The 21747-nt window shown below is 37.6% G+C and overlaps 1 long non-coding RNA gene across 1 annotated transcript; it reads left to right on the top strand.

The window, feature by feature from the left end:
* The first annotated feature begins 8155 nt into the window (after nucleotides 1-8155).
* LOC132493065 (uncharacterized) lies at nucleotides 8156-21444 on the top strand. Its single transcript, XR_009532952.1, has 3 exons — nucleotides 8156-8717; nucleotides 16654-16733; nucleotides 17900-21444. It is a non-coding gene; the product is annotated as an uncharacterized LOC132493065 (long non-coding RNA).
* The last annotated feature ends 303 nt before the right edge of the window (nucleotides 21445-21747 follow it).

The following is a 21747-nucleotide window of genomic DNA, read 5'->3' as shown; positions in this document are numbered from 1 at the left end:
TATGTTTAAACATGACTGTGTTGGTCAATAGAAATTGTTGACCAGCACCACCACGGAAAACCTTATAAATTGCATCAGTTGGCATTCGTGTTCTGTTTTTCCACCTTAAGTTACCACTTATGCACCAGGTTGAAGTCGCTTTGCATATTTTAAAATTCTATTTCATGAATATCTTTCATAGCCGTTTCTTCATTCCTGCCCCTTGAGGCACATTTTGATTTCTCCTGTAAACTATTAAAGCAGCTTCAAGGCATGTTTATTGAGCCTCCTGCTGTATTGCATATTGCTTAACCTGTGTGTCTCTATTTATAACTCATGGTTTAGTTTTTCAAGGTACGTGTAACTAGTCTGGTTCCTACTAAATAGTTTTTCTCTTTATTTCTGTTTTCCTACGTGATGGGTTTAGCTATTAGAATTGTGTTCATGGAACTGCTCTTTATTGCCCCAGTTTTGCACACGCACTTGCCTTTGCCTGAAATACCTACACTGTGCTTTGTTCGTTTCATGGAATTCCTGCTTGTTGTTCACTCACCTTGAGTCATAGGTGAACCATCTCTAATTAAAGCATTTTAAGGAGAGGGAAAAAAAAAAAAAAAAGAAAGTTTGCAAGAGAAAGATATCAGAATTTATACTTCATTCAGCAGAATCCCTTGGACCAAATGATCACACACTCAGAATACATAAGTGGAGACATTACTGACTGTGGCCCAGGAGACAAGGACAAGACCTAGAAAAGACACAGTAAATAATGGAGGGAAAGAAAGATTGGAATAGACAGGCATTTCTCTTAATGAAAAATGTTAACAGTAGAATCCTTGAGGGAGAATCTTTGAAAACATTGGATTTCTATAACAATAAAAAATTGAGTCCCAAAGTACAATGAGAAATAACAATAATGAATAAATAGGATAAAGAAATTATATGTTAACTGGCATACATTCCAGGAGATTTATCAGACTCCTGCAGAAACCAGGGCTTTCTGGCCTTTAATTCCCCTTGGGCAGAACTGCAGCGCCCCTGTCCCCAGCCCTCAGCCATCACCTCCAGGACTACAGAGGCAGAGTCCTGGCCCTCAAGTCAGGCTGCCTCACTGACTTGAATGCCCATGGAAAAGGGAACATTGATCCTGACCTGAGACACAGCCCTCAGATGTTTGTAAGCTGGAAAGTCTGCATCAGACTTCCTCCTTGCATCTCTCTAGGGTGAACTAGGGAAAACAAAACGTCCCAAAACCCTTTCCCACAGAAGAAGTCTGGGAAAAAACACATGACGATCTTGGCCTTGGTGCCAGGTGAGGCTGATATAACTAGAGCACACCTTCTCCTGGGTTTGGTACCAGAATCCAGGGCCCTGGTGGGAGGACCTGGGCTCTGCCCTGGGTTCCATGGACACAGACAAGCAACCTTCAAGGACCCAGATGTGAGAAAGAGGCAATGAAGACACGATGGCTGCTTCAGGGTGGCTTGGTGTCAGCCTAGAACAGCTGGACTTCATAAGGAATAACACACTGTGGAGGGAAATAATAAAGAATTTATAATAGGAACAGAAAATAGTTTTATTTGAGCCAAGCTGAGGGCTATAATCTGGGAGGCAGCCCCTCAAAAGGCTCTAAGGAACTTCTCCACTGAAGCATGGTAGTCTTATACTTTATCAGAACAAAGAACATACATCCAACATGACAGGGGTCTATTCCTTAAAGATTTCAAAAGAGACAGATTGAGGACATATCTAGTGAGACAGTGGGATCCTGGCACGTGGGAAAGGAACCTCGTCGTCGAGAGGGTGTGAACATGGGCATCGTAAGAAGGGAGTCACTTATCCTTCTTTTTGAATCAGACATTTCTTTTCCTTAATGGTTAAAGCAGATGTGCTGTGTGTGCTTGACAGGCTCTTTCAGTTCACACAAAGTTTACACTGAACCATGTATAAGCCTAAATGATTTCCCCATACCTCATTACGTGAAAAATTTCTCCCTCAACACTATAATTTGGGGCTTGACTAATCTTGGCGATAAACCAGACACATAATACCCTCAGCTCTCTAGGCCTCTCCACCTGCAGATCCTGCTGTATCCTCCCCCCAGGGCACAGCACCACAAGAGGGTGTCAGGTGAGGGGTTTGGGACTCAGAGAACTGACTCCCGAAAGTGTTTCTGTTTTCCAAGATAAATAACAATACAGTTTGGATTCTAAAAATCATCCAAATAAGTGGAAAAAAAAAGCTAGACCAACAGTGAATCACAGCGTTTTTCATAAGATAAATGAATGTTATATAATGAAAGAGTAAATAGAGCCCAGAGGCTTTAATATGTAAAATTAAAATGGAGTTCAGTAGTGTTTAAAACACATCCAAAGGTCACATTTATGAGCTGCAAGTCCAGCTGTATTCCACAAGAATTTAGGCAAATGCATGAAAGATGAGTTATGAGTAAAGCACTATCCCCAAACTGTGGGTGTGGGGAAACTCATCCTAGCACTTTGTGCAGAACTAATACATTGCAACCATATCTGGTTTCAAAACTGATATTTTCTGCAACTAAAAAGGCAGAAATAAGCTAAATAAGCTACCTATCCCCCCTTTGTCCTTCAGTTATTAATTAAGACTCCTATTTCTTCCTCTCTTATCTATTTTTTAAATTCCAATTTCAAATGCCAAAATATTCAGCTATTATATATGATATTGTTCTCTTAATTTAGTCTCTACACAGCCTGAAATTTCTTTTTAATTTCCCTATTATATAATTAGTTTTATATTCATCAATTATGTGATATTTCCAGCAGGTACTGAGCTTTTATGCTCCAAATGTATGCCCTTCCATACTTTAATGCACATAAATATACTTTATACTTTTACATCAATTTAAAAGGTAATCTATTGAGTGCAAATTCTGTCTTCAGCATTTTGTTGGGGTCAGCAGTGGGGAGAGAAAATGTAGAAGAAGGAAAAGACATGGCTTATTGTTCTCAAAAGAAGTTACAGAGGAACCTCTGACTTCCTTATCAAAAGGAGGCCCATTTCTTTTTCAATGTCTTTTTTTTTTAAATTTATTATTTATTTATTTATTTATTTATGGCTGCATTGGGTTTTCGTTGCTGCGCGTGGGCTTTCTCTAGTTGCGGCAAGCAGGGGATTCTCTTCATTGCGGTGTGAGGGCTTCTCATTGTGGTGGCTCCTCTTGTTGCGCAGCTCGGGCTCTAGGCTCATGGGCTTCAGTAGTTGCAACATGCGGGCTCAGTAGTTGTGGCTCGCGGACTTAGTTGCTCCACGACATGTGGGATCTTCCTGGACCAGGGCTTGAACCCGTGTCCCCTGCACTGGCAGGCGGATTCTTAACCACTGTGCCACCAGGGAAGCCCTCAATGTCTTTTCTATTGACTTCAAATCTATCGGGCTTTAAAATTATTTGTGTGTGTGTGTACTCATATTCTGACTGTCTCTCACAGCAGATTGTGAGTTCTGTGAAAGTGAGGCAGGAGATAGATGAGCCCCAGGGTAAGCAGCAGGAGTTCATTCCCTCTGGACAGAAACTCCAAAATATCAATAACAGGGCAATCGAGAAAGGAGGCTGTGCCCTGCCCAGATAAGAGAGAAAAGACTAGATGTTCCTCATTCTCGTAGTCAAGGAGACCTTCCCAGCTACACATGTGCAGAAGGGTTCCTTGGAGGTCAAAAAGGGGGAGGGCACCACCCCATAGTAAGTGATGTCAACTACCCATAGGCCTCTTCGCTAGAATCCATCTTGGCTAAGAGATGCACATGAACACGGGAGGACCCTGAGGTATACCAAATATGGACTCAGAACCAGGCAAAGCAAGATGATTGGTCAAAGGAAACCTGGAAGAAATTCCCCATAAAAGTGATTCAAACTACCATGTGAGCGCAACTCTCTCTCTGAGCCCGCCCATGTGTCTATCCACATGTATTCTTTGTCCTCCTAATAAACACTTTACTTGTTTCACTACTTTCCATCTCTGTGGAAATTCATTTCTACACAACAGACAGGCCAGGACCTTGTCACTGGCCACTAGTCCCTGGTGGTCTAGTGGCTAGGATTTAGTGCTTTCACTGCCCCGGCCTGACTTCAGTCTCTGGCCAGGAACCAAAATCCTGCTTCAAGCAGCTGCAGGCTGAGGCCACCTGAGATGAAAACAGGGGCAATGTTTATCTTGTTTAAGGTCATGTCTTGTTAAAAAACAAAATTCAACTGAGTAAATTTGAAAATCTGATTGGCCTTATTTGATGCTTTATGAATTGGGCAGCATCTCATCTAGTAAATAGAAGGGCACTTTGAGAAGTTATACAGAGTGGAAGGTTTTTATAGAAAGGAGGGTGGGCAAGAAAGTCATTAGCAAAAGAAAAAAAGGTTATTTGGGACCAGTACTATCTTCTCTTTGTAGGGAAGGGAAGCCTTGAGTTTTATCTTGCAGATTGCCTCTTCTTCTTGGGTTGGGGGAGATGGAGAGGGCCCCTGTGATAGATTACCACATTGGTGCTGACCAGAAGATTCCAGATTTCAGAATTAAGATAACATTTCTGGTGAAGGTCGAAATTGCAAGTAGGTTAGGTATTAAATATATGCGTGGTATCGTGGGCTTCAGCACAAATGAAACCATTCTGTGTCAGCGGTTTTCCTCCTTAATAGTCCCTAATGCAGAACTAGCAGAAACCCAACAAAGATTTGTGAAAAAGTAAATGAGTGCCTAACTCAATTGGTCAACTGGTGTAAAGAATGTGGCATAAGAATAAAAAGATCTAGAGAGCAGATGAAAGAAGATTTGTTTATATTTTTAAAAGGAATGTCTTCTGTGTTTTCAAATTACTGCAAATCTAATCAGCAATGTTGATGTGACTATTAAAAATGATGCTTTTTGAAAGGTTAGAGAAAGGAAAAACAAGAAAAAAAAGTTCCTCCTAGTAAGATTTGTTTCCTTCTGGTCAGAATAGTGAAGAGATACTTTTAACAAGCCAGCTTTTTCATATGCAAAAACAAGTTTTAGAATGTCAAAAAGTGCCCCATCTGGGGCATTATTCTCCAGAGCCTGAAGAATACTGTGACCACATGATTTTAGAAAAATATCACCTTCTCCTTTTCATGGGTATGAACCCATGAAACTAAGAGCTAAGAATTTCCCAATTCTGCAAAATACACCGTAGGGAATATAAGATGAAACAGAGCTCTGATTACCCATTCTCAGTTGTTTATGGCTGGTAATCTTAAAATCTCAAACAAACAAACAAATGTAGTCTCTCAGGGTTTCAAACTCCTCAGCCCAAAAGGGAAAATCCCAACGAATGTTTAGCCACTGACAGCCCCAAATGGCTAAGAGAATGAATACCCTGGTATTATCACACACAAGTTCCACTACTTACTAGAGAAATCTCAACCAGCAAAGCATGTGTCTTTTTCCCTTTACCACAGAAATCAAAAGTGCCATGGGCCAATGATGCCTGGTCAGTGGCAAGTGTTCAGGGCCATCTCTGAGACAAAGGTGCTCAAGCAGCTGCTGAGTAGTATCCATGAGCTGCCACTGGTCAGGGGCCAGTGTGCTATGGTTGAGATGCCCACTAGGGATGGTGGCCCCTTCATGGTTGCCCAAATTATTGCCAAACCAAACACAGATTCACTCACCCACTGCAGAGCAAAGCCAATCTACTGATACCAGCTGTGGTGAAGGAAAGTACAGTGTTTATTTGCAGGATGCGAAGCAAGGATAACAAGCAGCTAATGCTCAAAAGACCCAAACTCCCTGAAGACTTCTGGGCAAGTGTTTCTAAAGACAACATTAGGAGTGAGGGTCTCAGGGTGAATTATCAGTTCATGGACATTCTTTTGATTAGTTGGTGGAGAGGTGACAGGGTGATATTTTGGGAACCTTAATCATCAGCCTTCTTGTTCCAACCAGTCTGGGACCTACATGCTTGTGATCAGCACGTAGTCAAATCCTCCATCAGGTGGAGAGCCTTAGTGTCTACAAAAAACGCTCAAGTGTCGTGGTCCATACGTGGGTTGGAAAAGAATTTCCAGACACAAGGCAGAATGTAAAGAAGATAGAATTTATTAGAGGAAAGTGTCTCTGCCAGAACAGCAGGCTGACTTCCTAGTAGTCTGGGGGAGTGGACCCCAAACATGTGCTATTGATCAGTTTTTTATAGCCAGAAAACAAAGGAATGCTCCAAGGTGAAAATTTCGTTTACTAATTGGTCAGGGCACATATACTTTCCTTCTATAGGGTGGCAGTGGGACAGGGAATATGCCTTTTCTTATTTGGGACAGGTCTCATCGCCCAGCTGGGCTCAGGAATTTCATAACCATCACAACATGGTGGGGAGGGCAATTAAGGGTCTGATAAGGGGTGTAACGCTGACACTTTTTCAGAGAGGGTTGTCCTTTGTCCTTGAAGCACCATTGTCCTTGGAGCACCACATCAAGGATATGTGTCAGACTGTTATCTATATCCCTTGAGGAGAAAGGGATATAGACAACACTGTTTTTCAATCTATTGTTACTTTTCTTGCTTGACTGCTTTTCCTTTGTTTCTGAACTTTGTCAGTTCTATAATCATTAACTGCTCTCTGGAAATCAAGGGAGGCCTAGGAGACTAAAGCTTTGTTCTTCCAACTAGAAGCAGGGAACACTGGGAGTCTGTCACTGGGAAGGCCCCACAGGATCCTACTCAGTTTCACAATCATGAATAAAGTTGTTTCTATGAACGTTCATGTACAAATTTTGTGTGGACATATTTTTCTAATTTAAATTCCTAGGGGGTGAAATTAGGGGGTTGTATTAATGCCGAACTGTTTTCCAAAGTAGTACATCATTTCACATTTTCTTCAGGAATGTATGAGACTTCTGGTTGTTCTCCATCCTTACTAACATTTGATGCTATCAATCTTTTTAATTTTAGTCATTCTAGTAGATGTGAAGTTATTTGCATTGTGGTTTTAATTTTTCTTTGATGACTAATAATGCTGAACATTTTAAAATGTTGCTTATTTACCATTCATGTATCTTCTTTGGTTAAGTGTCTTATTAAATTTTTGCCCAATTTAAATTAAATTGTTTGTCTACTAAGTAGTGTTTTAGTAAAAGCTGGAGAAGAAGCAAGTTTGGCTGGATTACAGAAAACAAGGGGGAGAGTGGTAGGAATGAGGCCAAGAGAGACATGGGAGAAGGGGAGAACAGATCAAAAAGGACTTTGAGGCCTTGGTGAGAACTTTGGATTTATTGTAATTAAATTGAATTCACTGGATGATTTTGAGTATACAGTGGCACAATTGGGCTTAAATTTTAAGGGACCACTTTGGCAGCTCTGTGAACAGGCCAGAGGAATGGGAGTAAACACAGGATAGACCAGGAGGTTATTGCAGCAGTCAGAAAGAGAGAAACTGGTTAGTTGCAGTTCTGAATGACCTTCCCCCTCACTCTTGTTCCTGACATTCCAAACTGCATAATTTCAGATGTGGAAGACTGAGAAATTTCCTGGATTTTCTCAACAGAATAGTGACTTACTCAAGGCCTTTAAGTGGAACACACTCTACTGAGGGTTGAGAGAAAGCTGACAATAGTGGCTTGCTTAGCTTAACTCCGTGGTTATGGTTGTTCGTTGTGGTTGCAATATTATGGTTGTGTGACTCTTTGGTTAGTATTCACTTTCTCCATCTTGGAATATACGTTTGATGAGGATGGAAAAATGATCTCTGTTTTTAACTCACCACTGTAGCCTCAGTTTGAGCACAGTGCCTGCCAATTAGCATTTAGTCAATGGGTTTTTTTGTAGGGGAGTGAATGTGTGTATGTGTGAGGGAGAGAGAGAAGAGGGGCAGAAACAGAGAGGGGAAGAGACAGACATAGGGACAGGGGAACAAGTCCATATTGCAAAAGAACAGGACAATATTTTCTGTGAGTAGAATGCTCAGAGCCTGTGTACTGTGTTCTTTTCTACTTTCTCAGGTTAGATTTATCACTTCATAAATTTTCTTTATCTTATCCAAAATGAATCTACATTTTTTTTCCTTATAAGTATAAAGAAAAAGATTTTGGGGGGGGGAATTTTAATGTCTCACTACAATTCAAGTACCATACATGTCTCTTTCTATTATTTGTATATCTTGAAAATATACCAGCATTATTGTCTAACACAAAGGAGGCACTAAATAAAATTTTTTCTTTGAAACATTGGTACTATAAATTATAAGAGACAGGAGCCATGTTTTCACAGCTCTGTTTCTTGAGCACCCAGCCCAATGGTATTGTGGAGATGGAATAACAATCACCATGAGCACAGGTCACTGCTGACAAAGGGACTTGCTTTCTCTCTAAACCATTTGACTTTGTTGGTGCCCAGGGCAGGATGCTCCAAAATATGCCTCAGTGGAATATTACTTTGAATTAAAGTTACTGAAGAAATGACTGATGCAAGAGAGACACACTGACCTTCCTATCTGTCTCCATGAAAGCAGGAAATTAGTATCTCATGTGAATGGTGCCCTCCCTGTACCAGGAGGTAGAAAGACATCATTAGCACCAGAGATAGGGAATGCAGGGTCAAGAAGGCTGTATAAACCTTGTTACTTCTTTAACTCAAGAAGGTTGGCAGGGACATTTCTTCCTCCTCAACAGCTGACAAGACAACCAGGAGGCTGGCTAAACCCTGCTTCCCACCACAAGACTGCTGCAGCTGAGAGATCCTAGGACACATGACAAAGGCCAGCAGAAGGTAAAATTTCTTATCTCCTCAACTTCCCAGGCCTGTAAGATCTGGTGGGAGGGAAAGTGCTTAAGAGTCTCCTTTTCTCTATCTCTAAATTTAGATTAGCAGAAGAAAATACTTATGGAGCAAGATCCTTGTGACATAGAAAATCTGGTTTTTGGAAATGAGTAATCTCGTCTCAGTTTTTCTTAATCCTTTCCTCCCAGAGACAGTCACTGTTTTTCTTTGTCTCTGTCTCCTGAGTCATGTTTCATAAGAAGAAAGAACCATAGGGCAGAAGACAGGCATAGGCCCTATAAGCCTGCTGTCTGAGACAGCCTCACAGACTGGTGAGTTACCAGTTCTCTCCAGTCCAGTGCCTATTAAGACAAACTTTGCTGTCAGTCCTCTGTATAAAAACTGGATGAGATTTTTCCTTCTGTATTTTTCTGTGTCCTGAGAGTTTGGCTTTTTGTCCAGTGAGAATATTCTCTCTGGTCTCCACCATCTGGATGGTGTATTTACTGGGGTGCATCTGGTAACCAGTTGAATTGACTGGGGTTCTGAGACACAAAGTCATAAACAGCACACTCTAGTCTTGTTGTGCCAGCTGTCAGAGGAGTTTGTCCTAAGGGGACCCAGTCCATAAGGGGCCTTTGTTGTTTCAACCTTCATTGCCTTGTTAGTGTTGGAAAAGGCCCATTCCAGCAGCCTATGCCTGATGTCACAGATTAGTAGGTTTGGGATCAGAGGTGCCTCAAATTCCCAGGAGAGACCAGGGACACAGTTTGCATTATACCACCCTTACTGCCTGTGCAGTGAAGGCCTTTGCTTTCTTAGATTATCCTTGGAAATGGATTTGCACATTATAGGGGCTATCATCCGTGCCCTCTCCATCTGAAAGTATGCTTATTTCATCCATGGTAAGGATTTATTCTAAGCCTGAAAAGTTACCTCTGGGTCGTTCCATAAAAAGGCTTACTGATTTGAGTCACTATTTGAAATTAATGAAAGGTCTTACTCCTCAATGGCCAGATGATGGATCCTTTAAATTTGCTGTATTTAAAAGATTACCTCTTTGGGCTTCCCTGGTGGCGCAGTGGTTGAGAATCTGCCTGCCAATGCAGGGGACACGGGTTCGAGCCCTGGTCTGGGAAGATCCCACATGCTGCAGAGCAACTAGGCCCGTGAGCCACAACTGCTGAGCCTGCGCGTCTGGAGCCTGTGCTCCGCAACAAGAGAGGCTGTGATAGAGAGAGGCCCACGCACTGCGATGAAGAGTGGCTCCCACTTGCCACAACTAGAGAAAGCCCTCGCACAGAAACGAAGACCCAATACAGCAAAAATAAATAAATTAATTAATAAAAAAAAATTAAAAAAAAAAAAAAAAAAGATTACCTTTTTGAGAGCTCTCATCATAAACAGCTGTCATATTGGTATTTATGGAAGGATCAAATTGAAAGGAAAAATAATGTATAACAGCTAGCCTTAGGGAATCGTTATTAAGATGAAATAACAGAAATTAAAGATCCAACATGAATTCCCCTTTTTAAGAAAAATTTTAAAAATCGACCCATCTCCTCAGCAATTCCTTAGGCCCTCCTACAAATAATTAGGAAAAGATCAGTTGGAAGCCAATATTCAAGAGCTAATAGAAACAATTATCTTTGTCTTCCAAATCTCTACAAAACCAGAAATGCAACTTAGGAACAAGTCAAGGCCCATTTATCTTCACCAACCCTGCAACCTATTCCTCTCAAATTCTTGTAGATATTATAAAAGTTGAGGATAATTGGAGCAAAATTGCCCTGTACTTAAGAAGAAAAAGGTTTTAAAATAATAATTACCCTGAGACTTATGATAATAGAAAAATACACTCCAAAACTCACAGAAGAAAATTTACACTTTTTTCTCTGTCCCTTAAAGTTATAAATCTTACCATGTCTTTGAAATGTAAGCACAGCCACATTGCCTGAGACTGAGCCCAGATTATCTCAATTGTTAGAACCTGAAACTAAAATTTAAAGAAAAAAAGGAAAGAGGTTTTTTTTTTAAACAAAAACCACCAGAAAAACCCTCTCTTGCTCAAACTCTAAATCACAGTCTCCTTAAAATTGTTTATCAAGGGCAAGTACACTTAAAGGGCAAGAAGACTTAAAAGTCTTCTCCATAAATAATAAAAGACTGTAGCTATCTGAGTGAGTAAACTTAGTTTATTCCAACAAGCAATATAAAAATTCTCAAAAATATAACAAAAACGAATACAAATATTTTTCAAATTCACATGATCTAGGATAATTTTTGGTAAGTAAAATCTAGTTCAGGTTTAATGGTTTAATTAATACAGACATATCTTAAGAGTTATCAGCATTAAGTATAATAGCTTTATGCTATGTAGTTTTACTAAAAGTCAAATAAGCTCATGTTATCTCTTTTACAAATTTTCTCAGAAAAAAGTAATAATAATAATAATTTAAGATGATGGCTAACACTACTTTAACATCTTATGAAATTGTCATGAGTAATCTGAGGGATTGTTAAGAACAAATTAATTAAATAGACATAAGATAAGAATTCTTTTAGGTAAACTTTTTTTAGCAATAATTGTTTTTGCTATGTCAACTTAAATAGTTTTCTAAATGTCTTTGATAAATTGTACCCTTAGAATTTTGCTAAGTTAAATTAAATGAATTGAATGTCTAGATCATTTCCAACTAAGACAAAATACTGAAATATTAATTGCTGAACGAGTCTAAGTTTACCTACTTTTGACCTCTTATTACACAGTAAATATGTTTGGTTCTATTAGTAAACATGTCTTGTGCTTCATTAAAAGCTTGTACTATGAAGTAGAATATGTTTCTAGAAATTATGAAATGTATTTATAAGTTTGCCAAGCCACAAAATACTTACACAGTTCATAATTTTTAACTTTATCTTTACAAAAAAATTAAAGCTTCAAAGGATTAAGAATTGTAAATAATAGATGTGGTTAAAGCTACTAGGAATTATAAGGAAATTAGAATATATTTTGGGGTAAGAAAAAGTGTAAGGTATGGAGATGTTTTTGTTAATGTAAAAACTTTGTTAAGTGATTTTTGTCCTAAAGCTGGTAACTTCTAAATGGGAAAGAGAACAAGGGACAAATCAAAATGGACAGAGAAAGTTGTAAGAGGTTTGTTAAAAAGGAATCTTTAGAAAGGAATTTTATGTGTAGTCAGGTCTAAGATTGGAATGAATTTAATAAAGTGATTGAGTTTTAATATCCAAAGTAAGCTGGTAGAAAATTAAAATTTGTTTTTTCTCTCTTTTTGCAAAATTTTCTTAATTGTTGGTCTGCTCTTAATGAGAAATTGTAAACAAAGACTTTTTTTTACATTTAATGTAATCTGTCTAGCAAAACAAATATTGTACATTTTGTCTTTATGAGTCTTTGATAATTTTGAAGAAAAACTGAGTGCTTTCAATATTAAAAGAGCTAAGTCTTTTTACACTATTTAACTATCTGTATTTACATGTGAATCTTTGTCACTTTGATTAAATTGATAACTAAATATTAATTCACAGTGACATATGATCATATTTGACAAAGTGTTTTAAAACATTTTTATTTTTGAAAAAGTAGATTTTCCCCCAAGTCGAATTCTAAATGAAGTCTTATTGACCTGGAAATAACGTTCAGGTTTTCCAGAGGCCCCTTGGAACACCTTAAAAGATTTGTTTTATCTTATTAGAAAAGAGAGCTATGAAACTCATTAGGCTTATTTGGTATGTTACTTACATGGGAAGCATTGCTAAATAAATGATCATAAACCCTAGGTTATATCATAAGGGTGAATATTATTAATATAAATGTTCTAGAAAGTATATGAAATTCCTAAAATTGGATATGTCCTAGTATAATGTTATCAGTCATAATTCTAGTTATTATCTTAAATGTTTTGTGTCACAGAGATAAATTTTCTTGTCAATTCCATTAGAATGAATCAAATTTTTAGTAATGGATATTTGTCTTTTATTACTTAGACAATGGTTTTACTCAGATGCTTTTACAAAAGCTTCCTGGAAATGTGTTTCATGTTCAGAGAAATTCATGGAAAAGGATCTAACAAGTATTCTAGAACACAAGTTTCTGATGAATTTCAAATCATTACACTGAACTGAGTAAGAATTTACAAAACCCTAATGGAGAAATTGATGGTTTCATAAAACTTCTAACAAAAGATCAAACAAAACAAGAATTAATTACATGGGACTAAGTAAACTGAAGAAGATGGTTATAATATTTTATGATTTTAAAAATAAATTTATTTATTTTATTTATTTTTGGCTGCATTGGGTCTTTTTTGCTGTGTGTGGGCTTTCTCTAGTTGCAGCAAATGGCAGCTACTCTTCGTTGTGGTGCGTGGGCTTCTCATTGCAGTGGCTTCTCTTGTTGTAGAGCATGGGCTCTAGGTGCATGGGCTTCAGTAGTTGTGGCTCGTGGGCTTTAGTAGTTGTGGCTCAATGGCTCTAGAACGCAGGCTCAGTAGTTGTGGTGCGTGGGCTTAGTTGCTCTGCGGCATGTGGGATCTTCCTGGACCAGGGCTTGAACCCATGTCCCCTGCACTGGCAGGCAGATTCTTAAACACTGTGCCACCAGGAAAGCCCCATTTTATGATTTTTTTTCATGGTACACGGGCCTCTCACTGTTGTGGCCTCTCCTGTTGCGGAGCACAGGCTCCGGACGCGCAGGCTCAGCGGCCATGGCTCACAGGCTCATATCAATCAGTGTGATACACCACATCAATGAATTCAGTAAAGTCACAGAATACAAAATTAATACACAGAAATCTCTTTCATTCCTATACACTCAAAACAAAAGATCAGAAAGAGAAATTATGGAAGGAATCCCATTTACCATCACATCAAAAAGAAAAAATACCTATGAATAAATCTACCTAAGGAGACAAAAGACCTGTACTCTGAAAACTCTAAGATGCTGATGAAAGAAATCGAAAGTGACACAAACAGATGGAGAGATATACCATGTGCTTGGATTGGAAGAATCAATACTGTCAAAATGACTATACTACTTAAGGCAATCTACAGATTCAATGCAATCCCTATTAAATTACCAGTGGAATTTTTTTTTAAGATTTTTTTCATGTGGACCATTTTTAAAGTCTTTATTGAATTTGTTACAATATTGCTTCTGTTTTATGTTTTTGTTTTTGTTTTTTTTGTTTTTTTGTTTTTTTGGTTGCATTGCATGTGGGATCCCAACTCCCTGACCAGGGATCGAACCTGCATCCTTCTCATTGGAAGGTGAAGTCCCAACCACCGGACCGCCAGGGAAGCCCCCACCAATGGCATTTTTCACAGAACTAGAACAGAAAATTTTAAAATTTGTACAGAAACACAAACCCCCAAATAGCCAAAGCATACTATGAAAGCAAAAATGGAGTTGGAGGAATCAGGCTCACTGTCTTCAGACTGTATTACAAAGCTACAGTAATCAATATGGTACTTGCACAAAAACAGAAATATAGATCAATGGAACAGAATAGAAAGCCCAGAAATAAACCCACACAACTATGGTCAATTAATCTATGACAAAGGAGGCAGGACTATACAATGGAGAAAAGACAGTCTCTTCAATAAGTGGTACTGGGAAAACTGGACAGCTACATGTAAAAAAATGAAATTAGAACAATTTTCTAACACCACAGACAAAAATAAACTCAAAATGCATTAAAGACCTAAATGTAAGACTGGATATTATAAAACTCTTAGAGGAAAATCCAGGCAGAACACTCTTTCACAGCAGCAATATCTTTTTGGATCCACCTCCTAGAGGAAAGAAAACAAAAACTAAAATAAACAAATGGGACCTAATAAAACTTAAAAGCTTTTGCACAGCAAAGGAAACCATAAACAAAACAAAAAGACAACCTACAGAATGGGAGAAAATATTTGCTAATGATGAGACTGACAATGGAATAATCTCCAAAGTATACAAATAGGTCATGCAGCTCAATATCAAAAAAGCAAACAACCCAATCAAAAAATGGACAGAAGATCTAAACAGACATTTCTCCAAAGAAGACATACTGATGGGCAAAAAGCACATGAAAATCTGCTCAACATCGCTAATTATTAGAGAAATGCAAATCAAAACTACAATGAGGTATCACCTCACACCAGTCAGAGTAACCATCATCAAAACGTCTACAAACTGTAGACTACAAAAATGTTGGAGAGGGTGTGGAGAAAAGGAGTCCTCCTACACTGTTGGTGGGAATGTAAATTGGTTCAACCACTATGGAGAATATTATGGGATTCCTTAAAAAACTAAAAATAGAACTACCATATGATCCAGCAATCCTACTCTTAGGCATGTATCTGGAGAAAATTATACTTCCAAAAGATACATGCACCCCAGTGTTCAGTGCAGTACTATTCACAATAACCAGGATATGAAAGCAGTTTAAATGTCCATTGACAGATGAATGGATAAAGAAGATGTGGTACATATATACAATGGAATATTACTCAGCCATAAAAATGAATGAAATAATGCCATTTGCAGTAACATGAATTGACATAGAGATTATCATACTAAGTGAAGTAATTCAGAGAAAGACAAATATCATATGATATCACTTATCTGTGGAATCTAAAAAAATGATACAAATGAACTTAATTACAAAAGAGAAACAGACTCACAGACTTAAAAAACAAACTTATGGTTACTAAAGGGAAAAGGTATGGGGAGGGATAAATTAGGAGTTTGGATTCACATATACACACTACTATATATAAAATAGATAATCAACAAGACTCTACTGTATAGCAAAGGGAACTCTACTCAATATTCTGTAATAACCTATATGGCAAAAGAATCTGAAAAAGAATGGATATGTGTATATATATAACTGAATCATTTTGCTGTACACCTGAAACTAATTCAACATTGTAAATCAACTGTACTTCAACATAAAATTAAAATTAAATTTAAAAAAGATTAAAAAAAGAAGTGTCTTCCAATGCAAGGATCAGATCAAAGAACATGAATGGAATATTCCTACTGGGACGATTAGGAGGATAACACATCCTTGGTAGGTGTAGAGCCTGTTCACTTATCCTCTGACTTTCCTTGTTCCCTTTCTCTACTACATCCAATTAAGCAGATAAAAACTTTGAGAAAGCTGCCTCTTCCTTCACCAATGCCAAGAAGGACAAACTCAAAGAGCCATTTGTCTGTCTGTCTTCCTCTGATGTTGCTTCTTCATGTTTGAGCTATTGGGAGGAGAGAGAGGCAATAAATTCTCTTAATAAAAGCAAAAAATAAAAATAAAAAATAAGCCTATATGGTCAGTCACAATCCTTGCTATACTTATATAAATAAGACCAAGTTTATTGAATCTAGACTTATTTTGCAAACAAATTTGTCTTAATTTGGCTATCTTTGATAGAAATGAGGGTGATTTTAGAGAGAAAAATTATCTTTCAATAGAAACCAAAATACATATTGTGGATATTAGATTCTAGTGCTATTAATTTTCCTTAAAGTTTTGTTAATTACCTGAAAACTGGACTGTATCCTGAATTTTTCTAGTTTCCTCCACTACCTGACTACAACTCTCCAAACTAGTGTTTCCAAATTTTCTCCCACCCTTTTGACTTGGAATAATTGTAACTAAAACTGCCTTTTTTTCTGAAGTCCTGCATACTGAAGGTAGATATCTTAATATAAACTTCAGAGAAATCTCCACAGCAGCTCATGTTTAGACAGTCTTCTTCGTTCCTGTTGCTATATGGACCACTCAGAAAGTTTACCTGAACATCTGATGGACATTCAAACTACAAAAGATGCTTTAACCCTGACATTTAGAGATCTTCTCAACTGTCTACCCTCAGAACTCAAAAACTGATATGAAATTTGCCTCAATTATTAACCATTGTTTTTTTGTCTCCATAGCAATGCCTCTTATTAAATACCTGATTGTACAGTAAGCTTAACTTCTACTTGGAAATACTGCTTTGGAAGAGAAAATTAAGGTAAAATGATCATATGGATGGACTCTAATCCAATATGACTTGTCTCTTTATAAGGGGGGAATATTAGAACAGAGACATGCACAGACTGAGGGGCAACCATGTGAGGACACAGTGAGAAGGTAGCCATCAAAGGAGAGAGACCTCAAAGAAACTAAACTTGATACTTTGATCTTGGACTTCTAGCCTCTAGAACTATGAGAAAATATATTTTTGTCGTTTAAGCCACCTAGTAGCCAGTGTGGTCTTTTGTTATGGCAGCCCTAGCAAACAAATACAATCACTATTAGGGAAACAAAAAATCATGTGCTTTGGTTTTCCAGTAGAATGATTTTAACACTGATTACTTCTTACCTTGAGATTATAAAAGACAGTGGTAAACATTACTGTAGAGTATATATGAGTTGTGTCCTATGAAACAAAGGTAGTTAACAAACACCTCTCAGCTGTAGATGATGCCATGTGTTCATCTGATCAGCAAGAGGACACGAGTGGAAGGGAGAACCTTTTCTGCTTCAGACAAGCAACTTCCTGGGTTACCCTGAGTATGACAAAGAGGGCCATTGCTTGGGGACCAGGTCTCCAAGCAGTCACAACAGGCCTCAGGAACCCACAAGAAAATTGTGAAGGAAGAATATTACTAGCCAGGCCCATATGAATCTTTTCCTCCCATCACTGCTCTTTTGTGAAAAATTCTTCCAAATACACATTTTTGTCCCAAAATATCATGTTGGACGCTCGCTACTAGGAGCAAATTTTTCTAGCATCTCTGTTGGATGAATTTTCACACTTGCAAAATCACTCAGAAAAGAGTTCATCCTCCCAACACCTCCCCTGCACCAGTGTCCCCCTAAACAGCATCTGACCACAATATGAAGGAACTTACCTCCCAGGTAAACAGGTGCTTGAATGTGATTTAATTATCTCTGCATCCTCTCCCTGGTCTCCCTGTGAAATCCAGTCACCTCTTTGCATTAAAGCATTTCTGTGAGAAGCCCTGTAAGGTGCTGGCTATTCTCAATTCTGTCCTGCTGGTTTCTCTGAAGTGCCTAGAAGCTGTCCTCTCCACACACAAACTGTTCTGACAAACTTCATTTGAATGATTTGGATTTTAATTCTCAATTTGCTTCTGTTCCTAGCTTTTTTTTTTTTTTTTTTTACCAATTCAGAAAAAAGCATCATTAAAAAAAAGACAAGGTTGGGCTTCCCTGGTGGCGCAGTGGTTGAGAGTCCGCCTGCCGATGCAGGGGACACGGGTTCGTGCCCCAGTCCGGGAAGATCCCACATGCCGCGGAGCGGCTGGAGCCGTGAGCCATGGCCGCTGAGCCTGCGTGTCCGGAGCCTGTGCTCTGCAACGGGAGAGGCCACAACAGTGAGAGGCCTGCGTACCGAAAAAAAAAAAAAAAAAAAGACAAGGCTACTCGCAGATCTAACATGCTAAGCTTTAACTTAGTACGTTCTTAGGACTGATGTTTTCCAAGGAACAAACTTTCTTGTTTCCTGTGTACAAAAAGTGAGAAAAAATAAAAATAGTGGTATCTTCACAGTTGAGTTCTTAACATATTTTCTGATATATGTAAAAAGAGAAAAATTGGCAAAATGAGTACCAACATTTTTAAAAATAATAATTAAGCCTAAATCCCTGGATTTACCAATTTTATAAAATAAGAAAGTAACATTTTATAAAATACAATTTTATGAAATATGATTTTATAAAATTTGTTTAGCTAAGTAACAAATGATTTGCCCAAAAAACAGATTTAGCAGGTGGAGTCCAGGGGGCACATTCTACAAAATAAGTTTATTGACACTGTAAAGGGTTACTAGCATAAAATTGTGGTGGGAATAAAAAGGGCAGTGACCTTCCTCCTGAAGTTTAGGAGTGATCCCTGAATTGAGAGATATCTGAGTTGAAGTGGTCACTGGAAACAAATGGTAGAGACAAATCACAGAGAGCAGACTGTATCAATTCCAGCTTCTGGACTCAGAGAAGGAAGGAAGAGCTTCAGATTTCATTGCAGAGAATGAGGCTGAGAAACTTTAAAATCAGATGCTTTTTCCCAGATCCAGGGGGCCAGCTAATGCACAAAAATGCTTAAAGCCACATAGGTATGTCACCTTTATTTCCTAGAGAAGATGTTAGCATTTTCTAAATGCTCATCTACCGTGCCTGGCATGCATTATTTTATAGCTTTCTGGAAGTTTCATCAGCACCACTGGTATATCTGTAGTACAATGTGTCTGTGGAGAGTACAGAATGCAGGTCCGGGCTGGGGGCAACGGACTCTTCTAGCTACCACAGTGAGTGGTGCCCCTGCAAACCTGAGTAAGGAAGACAACTTGCCTTTGGGTGGGTAGTGTTACAATCTGCATGTCTAGGGGCACAAATGTAAAGACCGACCCTGTTCTGGGAATGATTATGATTCTGACTGACCTCAAAGGGGTAATTATGAAACCCCTGGATCATCAGGATCTGGATGTTCCCTACTTTTTCCATGGTGTGATCATGACCGAAAGTGTGGCTGTAGATATCTGGGAACATTTCCAGAAATGTCCTCCTGTAGGAGTTAATTATAAAGTAAATGTGTATAAAAGAGAAAATAATATTGAAACCTATCAAGGGGAGTAGATCTTAAGGGTTAATATTGTAGATGGACTACTTTGGAAAAAATCTTTTTCCCTTGGAGTATTAAGAAGTCATCGCATAATTGCCATCTCTCCACATTTTGTTCTAGAGTGCCTGGTTTATTGATATCAGTGTGAGACCTGTTTTAAATAAAAATCTATTTGTAAAAATCCAGATCTGTAATATGTTCTAAATATCATTATAGTGTCTTTTAACTATAGATTAAAAATCACTTCATTTTCAACAAAATATTTTGATGTAAACATCAAATGTTTTGAAAACAAAGGGGATCTGTTTTTGTTGTTTTCTCTTTTATCTAATTTTTGTATCCATTTTGTCTGGGCATATTAAATGGTAAAAATATTTATAAGATTTGCACTAGGTGAATCTTCCTAAAAAGAAAATACTGAAGGCCACAGAGTCTGGGAATATTAATATCTTTTTAATAGATTGATCCCCCTTGATTTCTTATTCTGGAGTAAAGGTACAAGTTTTTCCATGAAAATTAGACACACAAATCATCTGACAGAATGTATGACAGATGGAACATGATTGATGGGAATTTTGCTTTAATGCACATTGTTCATTGTAATTTTGCCCAGCTTAATGAACTGTGAATTAATAATGAGGAGCAACACATTCAACGTATTATAGTAATAAAGTGCTTTTATGGACATTTTTCATGTTTCCAGACTTTCTTGGCCACCCTGAACAATTTTAACTCAAAGGATTAAAAAATAATCGCTTATTTAACTGTGTTAAAATAGTCAACTTTGAAAAAGGTATTTTCCTGTATGAACTTTTTCCTAATTGATTCCATTTTGTTCTGATCAGTAAACTTACCTGAGTAAGCTGCACTATTTAAAAAAAAGTGATCTGATAGAGTATTAGATGACATACATGACCATAGTCCATTGTTTTCTGATTCAACGACATAAGGGAGTAAAGTGAAAAATTAATAATTATACATTTTTTAATTAGGAGAATAGAAAAACTAAATTTCTTGTAGAAATAAGCCCAAAGAGTCCTCGTGTCAGCCCTGCTCCTCTTAAAAGACAGTGACGCTGTAATACCAATGGATAATCTGGGAGAGAACCAGCTGTCATTAAAATAGATTTTACCAAGGCAAGGACAATAGGTTGCTTATTAGCAGTGAGAAATCAGTAGTCTTTTAGAAGTGTACCCTTTGGAAAGTGTGAGATATATAATAAATGAAAGCCTTTCATTATTCATTGTTATAAGCCAAATGTAGATTAAATGTACACTACCTTCAATTCAGATATTAAGATATCCTTCCCTCAGTAATTTTATGAGGTAACATGTATAATGTCAAGCATAGGCTAAGTCATATATTTTATAATCTTTCAAAAATTTTTAAAGCAATGTGTTAACCCTATAATGAATATAAAATGGATCCTAACTGCATGTCTTAGAAAATGTGCATTTCATAGAATTATTGAAGAATGAATCCTTAATAGCCCATCTTTTTAAGTATGTTAGCTGAATGTTATGATTGTGTAATATCATTTTAGGGCATTACCACATTTTAAGAAATAAAATAATATTCAGAAGCATAATTTTGCCAGAATGTAAAATTTAAAACCAGAAATTTGACTTGTGAAAAATCCTCACATGATTATTGGCCTGTTAAAAACTAAAGCAAACCCCACAAACCTGATGCAAGCTATTATGTGCAAAATAATGTGCTAGTTACACAGCCCTCTGGGAAGTGAATGTGAGTCCGGATGCTTCTTTCTTGGTTTATTTCATTCCTAGAGTACCTTTGTTGCAGGTTTTTCTTATGTTTCCAAAGGAAACAAGTAAGCCATCTCAAGTTTAAGTTTTGTCCTCAATAAAGTAAAAAATGTGCCAGATACCATTTGACTGGATGATAACTAAACTGGACAAATATTTTCTCTCACTGGAGACTGACAGTGTTTTAGTTGTGCTTAAAATTTGTGATTCTCCTAAAAAAAGAGTACAAATGAAAACTTATGGTTACCAGGAGATAAGGGGGGAAGGATAAATTGGGAGATTGGGATTGACATATACACACTACTATATACAAAATAGGTAATAATAACTTACTGTATAGCACGGGGAACTCTACTCAATACTCTGTAATGGCCTCTATGGGAAAAGAATCTTTTAAAAAAGTGGACATATGTATATGTATAACTGGCTCCCTTTGCTGTACACCTGAAACTAACACAAATTTGTAACTCAACTATACTCCAATAAAAATCTTTTAAAATAAAAAAATAGAGTACTACATGCATTTCTAAGAAATAAACATTATTTTCTTCATTCTTCTAAAATAAATAAAAATAAAATAATGTAATATGTGATCTTCAAGCTAATGAACACCTAAGAATGAAATTTGAAAATCTA

The sequence above is a fragment of the Mesoplodon densirostris genome, chromosome 7 (genome assembly GCF_025265405.1).
Source record: "Mesoplodon densirostris isolate mMesDen1 chromosome 7, mMesDen1 primary haplotype, whole genome shotgun sequence".
NCBI lineage: Eukaryota > Metazoa > Chordata > Mammalia > Artiodactyla > Ziphiidae > Mesoplodon > Mesoplodon densirostris.
This window is presented reverse-complemented; position numbering and strand designations above follow the sequence as displayed.